The sequence below is a fragment of the Bidens hawaiensis genome, unplaced genomic scaffold, assembly GCF_021521415.1.
Source record: "Bidens hawaiensis isolate Kalapana, Puna unplaced genomic scaffold, B.hawaiensis_p1.1 tig00000820_1, whole genome shotgun sequence".
Lineage (NCBI taxonomy): Eukaryota > Viridiplantae > Streptophyta > Magnoliopsida > Asterales > Asteraceae > Bidens > Bidens hawaiensis.
In genome coordinates this window covers 4,147,925-4,153,924 of record NW_027491048.1, presented here as the reverse complement: position 1 = coordinate 4,153,924, position 6,000 = coordinate 4,147,925, and the positions used below count along the sequence as shown (strand labels likewise).

Below are 6,000 nucleotides of genomic sequence, written 5' to 3'. Positions count from 1 at the left end.
AATCCTCCTGTACATTTGCACTGTATAACTTGGAATACAATTACACTAATAATAACTCACAAAACTTAAAACAAACACACATTATATATTACATACAATACGCATTCCAAATTACTCAAATTTATCCATATCTTGTTTATCCCTAAATCTTGGAACACCAAGAAACACAATGATAGCCAAAAGGAAGCCAAATCCAAACCCGGTCCAAACAGGCAAATTAATAATCGACTCTTCAATCTCTTCAAGTTCCCGAATTTGCAACGATTCTTGCTTTTTCACACAACTTAAAACAAACTCACCACATAAACCCGGGTTCCCTTCAAAACTAGAAACCGAAAAGGTCGAAAACTGGCCTCCAGAAGGAATAATCCCAGTTAAGTTATTATACGCGACACTAAACTTTGATAACATCCCGAGTTTAACCAAAGAAAACGGTATTTCACCTGATATTTCGTTATGTGACAAATCCAAAGTCTCTATGCTGGTCAAATTTGCCAAATTACTAGGAATATTACCCGATAACTCGTTGTATTTAAGGTTTAAGACATGCAAGTTTATCAAGTTTCCAAACTCGGGCCAGATTGGGCCCGAGAGGAAGTTGTTGCTGAGGTCTAATGTCGGTGGAAATCGAATACCATAACTATATCTTAACGGGTTCCCGTTCATACCCCTTCTCATGAATATAGGAACCTCTACCAAAAGTTCTACCGTGTTGTCATGAAACCGAAGATCAGGCAACTGAGTTAAGCTTTTCAGGATCGTTCCATTTAGATAATTATTTGATAAATCCAAGTAAACCAGAGACTGCAAACTTCCTAAAAAGGGCGGGATGCTCCCGGTCAACTCGTTCAATGACAAATCCAAAATCTTTAACTTGGTTAACCCGTTTAACCAAACGGGAATCGTACCCGTTAGCTTGCAATTGGGGATGGCTAAAATTTTGAGCTTTGTGAAATGTAGATTAGCATCAGAAGGCATTTGTTCATGGTCAAAGCTTTGACTAAGGATCAAAGTAGTAAGATTTGGGCATGTTTGAAGAATCTGAAGTGATCCAGATAAGTTATTCAAGTTGCACATCGATAACGAAAGATAACATAAAGATTTAAAGCCTTTAAAGCTTTCCGGGATTTGCCCTGTGAGATTGTTTCCACCAAGATCTATTGTTTTTAATAACGGGCACGAAGGAAGATTATTAGGAACCAATCCTGTAAACTCATTGTCAGCCAAATCGAGCAACGTTAGATTCACCATCGCCGAGCAATTTAGCTCAATCAAACCCGAAAACGAATTATTTCTTAATATCAACGAAGAAACAGTGCGAGAATTCACTAGTGAAAACGGTATCCCACCTTCAAGATTATTCGAATGAGCTGCAAAATAAGTTAATTCGGAAAAGTGTGAAAGAAATCAGGCAGATTCCCCGAAATATAATTCAACGAGACGTCTAAATACTCAAGATTCGAAGGACTAGTATTCTGAAGCTGACCGATTAACGCATTATTTTGAAGAGACAACCGTAATAATTTCGGCAATCTAAATAAAAACTCTGGTATAATCCCAGTTACAAAATTCCCATCTAGACAAAGGTGTTCTAATGATTACATTTTTCAAACTCAAATGGGATCTCTCCATCAAAGTAATTCACCCCCAATTTAAGATCCCGAATTAGAGTCGAGTTGATACAAAAACCTGATGGAATTGAACCTTCAAAGTTATTATCCGAAACATCTAGCAATTGGATTAAAGGCAGATTAATATTATCCGGTAAAGATCCCGAAAACTCATTGGAACTTAAATCAAGAACTTGTAAATAAGGCAAGTGGAAGATTGAAATTGGGGGAGTGCCTTTGAGTAGATTTCTTGATAGATTTAGTGTTCTAAGCTGGTCTAAATCGGATAACGAATCGGGTAAGTTACCGACTAGTTTTTTCTTGGATAGTTTTAATTCGACAACTTTACCGGATAAATCGCAAGTGATACCGTCCCAATCGCAACAATTGGAGGAGTTGGATGTCCAGGATTCAATGCGGGATTCCATTCCGTCCATGAACCGTGTCAATACGATTGAATCGTTGGAATCGCAGTTGGAGTTGAAGTGAGCTTGTGCTGAAAACCTTATAATAAGGATAATAGTTGCATATAACCAGAATATGTTCATTTCAAAGATCAAGGAAGGAGTGAGTAGAGTACCTGGATGAGTTTGGATTGAATAGATGTGTTACATCAGACTCACCTGAAAGATAGACAAATTAGGAATGAAAGTACAAGCTTGAGAGTTGTAGATAGTAGGGTTGTTAATTTGATTCTTGTCAATGGAGGTCAATTCATGGGGAATTGATAAAGTTGTTTGGAGTATTCAACTAGTGGTGTGTCTAGAACTTTGGATGTGTTTTTTCACGTGGCTGGAATTCGAGTTTCACGCTTGGTGTGCAACAAGTACACTTTTACTTCATCCTTCGTGATAAATTGGAAAATATTAATATAATGTGTTCAAAATAAGTTATTTTAAGTATTTATCAAGTGTTTTAATATTCAACTTAATAAAAAAGTGGATAACCAAACTTAAACTATATCACTAAAAGGGTGAAAGGGATCTAATTAGCCAAAGTGGGATAAACAAACATAAACTTCATGTAAGTGTCAATATCAGCCATACGCGATACAAGGTAGAACCTCTACAAATTAATAATGTCGGGACCTGAATATTTTTATTAATTGAGCGAGATATTATTATAACGATAAATTAATAAACGATTTATTTAAAGAGTACGGATGACCGGGTTGCTTTTCGATGAATATGTTCGTTGGCTAGATGATCAAATGCACAGTCGATAATTTTCTGGGCAGTGGATAATTGTCCAGCCCAGTCAAATAATATTCAAGGGTTACAAAACATCGAGTTGTTTTTTTCTACCACCAAACATGACTACAAAAATTCAACCATGTGATGCTGGGATAATTAGAGCCTTTAAAGTATACTACCATATAAAGGTTTTACCGTACGATTTTGAAAGGTTATGAGTTGGACATTTCTTCCTGAGAAAAGATCAATGCTTTAGATGCCATCAATTTGGTCGTACACTGCTTGTTGCAATAGGAGAATACAGTGCCTCAACTCTTAAGTGTAATGGAGAGATTTAAAGATAAACTCAACATAGATTTGAAGTTCACAAAAAAATAAGTGACTTTTTAGATTCATTATTTACTAGACAATACTAGAATTTTGGAATATTATAGTAATTATTAATTTATAGTTTCACTAGTACCAATATATTAACATTGGGATTTCAAAAAATATATTATTTTATTATTTTATCAATTGTGGTCCAATTTTACACTTGTCTCAAGTTGAGGCCAGACAAATTATTAATTTTATCAAAATTATTAATTTATTAAGTATTAAATTATAGAGGTTCTACTCTATATAAATCAGTAGATGTCTATGGCTCAAAAGGTGAGAGAGAGAGATGAAAGAAGTGATGTGTGAACAATGCGTCTTGAGCATCAACAACTAAAATACATGATCGAGTATTGAATATTATGTTAACATGTTACTTTTAAGTACTCTTGTGTATGTGCACATGGTTGGATGACGATTAACATTATAACAATAAACATTGCAAAAATATAACATTAAAATCACCGTGGTAGCTAAGGCTAACGGACATACACCTCTCAACATCATTTTCCTCATTCATCACGTCTGCGTCACATCGTTCTCCCCCGCCCGTCAATTTCACCTTTAAACCAATGATATACACCGTTCTTCACATTCTCCACCATTCTCAATTTTTTATGTTTTTTATTTAATACAACTTATATATAATATTCAAACATTAATAATTAAATTTAAACTTAAAACATTGAAAATAAAGTTATGAAATTAACTATAACTAAAAAAAATATCTAGTCTTTATTGTCGGAAAGAGGTGAAAGTGAACATTATGTTCGACCAAGTCTGGACGTAGTGCGTCATGTGTACCTCTATTTTTCAAAGCCAATCGATTATATTCTCTTTGTGTTTTGTTAACCGGTTGATATTGGACATTATCTTCACCCTCATTGTACTCGCAAATTGCACGCCCCTCGTTTTCAATAATCATGTTATGCAAAATACATATTGCATACATCATCCGTCTATTTTTTTTATGGAGTCCATGCTCATGTCGGGTTAGCCACTACTTGCCACTTTCTTTTTATGACAAAAACATATTTCACATACATGGAACACGATGGATGTAACATCCCAAATTTTAAAATAATAATATTTTACATATTATGTTACGGAAAAGTTTACTTGGGTTAGTAAATAATAATAATAAGAGAGAAAGATAAGTAAGTAGATTAAATGGATTAATCATGGACTAAAAAGGAAAGATGGGCCTTAGGTCCATGGGCTTAAGGGAGTATAAATACCCCTTAAACCCTAAATCTTTCCATTTCCATCCATAATATCCATCTTATTCTCTCTCTAAGCCTAAAACCCTCACCCATCCTCTCCATTTCGGCCGCAAGCAAGAACTAGGAGCCGAGATCAAATCCAAAGCTTAAATCGATCATAACCACGTTAGATCTTCAACCATACAAGCTAGACAACGAGTCCAAGATCCTATATCAACTAGCCGTAACCGAGAAGCATCAAATGGTATGTTCTCTATGATTAAATGTTACGTTTTTGTTGGTGCATAATGTCAGTAGTTCAGTATCTCGTGTTTTGTATGTGTCTGTAATCGTGTTAGATTGTTTGTTTTAGTTGTGAATATTGTTTTACACAAGTTCGCCTGGGATGTAGGCGAACTTGGAGATAAGCGAAGTTATGACAACTTCGCCTAGTATGTTAGGCGAAGTTGTCGAGGTTATATAAACCTCACTTCGGCTTATCTTGGAGGAGAGTTTTTCTGAACGTGTATTGGTGATTATTGATCACGTGTTGAAGTGTTGCAATACAATCGTGTTTATTAGTATTGTGACGTGTGTTTGTTTATCGGTTCAACGTATTATATATCTTACGCTCGTATCGTATTACGTGGGGATTCCGCACCCTCGTGTTACGAGATACTCCTGTGTAGATCCGGCTGGGAACCTACAATTGGTATCAGAGCGATTGCTCGTGATTGTGTGGTTCGGGATTATCACACGGGTATTAAGATTGTTCCGTTCGACTATTTGCGGAACGAGTTTACGTTGAAATATCTAGTTTTTGTGTCTTGCCCATCTCCCACTATCAAATAATCGCATACCTCACAATACATCCAATTAAAACCTGCAAAAACTCGTGTTCATCAGGAGAAGTTGCCGTCATCTTACGTAGGGTTTAAGAGAACTTATAAGGTTTAAGCGAAGTTATAGTGAAGGCGAAGTTAAGTACAAGCGAAGTTAGGTAGCAGCGAAGTTAAGTACAAGCGAAGTTAGGAAGCACCAAAGTTAAGGTTCAAGCGAAGTTAAGCACAAGCGAAGTTAGCCACAAAGCGAAGTTATAATAACTTCGCTTTCTGATCACTGTTTACAAAATAAAAAAAAAAAATACTTTCTTTGTATTTCGAGTCCTGTTTCTTTCAACTATGACTTCAATAAACATTATAGAACTGGTAAAAATGGAGGTTGAAGCCGGTTCAGTAACTAAAGCTCCAAAAATGCTTAAGGGTACCGATTTCGTTGTATGGAAAGATCGGTTTGAACAGTATGTGAAGTATCAAGATGCTAAGATGTGGGTTTGCATTCAAGACGGATACATTCCACCAACATCCTTGTTTGAAGGTCGAGAACAAATTAAGAAGTACAGTAAGATGGAAGAGGAAGAAAAGAAAATGTATGAGGCAGAGAGTAAAGCTCATGCAGCAATAACAATGGCTCTTCCACAAGAGATTTTTCATACCTTCAAGAAGTACAAAACTGCTAGAGAGCTATGGGAAGCACTAGAAAATAGATATGAAGGTAATGTGGGGATACGTGCTTCCAAGACAAAGCTGCTAAAAACTCAATTCTCTATATTCAAGTATT

General features: G+C 35.8%; 1 pseudogene; it reads right to left on the bottom strand.

Moving 5' to 3' along the window:
• On the bottom strand, positions 1 to 2,456 carry LOC143540427 (phytosulfokine receptor 1 pseudogene; annotated as a pseudogene).
• Between the last annotated feature and the right edge of the window lie 3,544 nt (positions 2,457 to 6,000).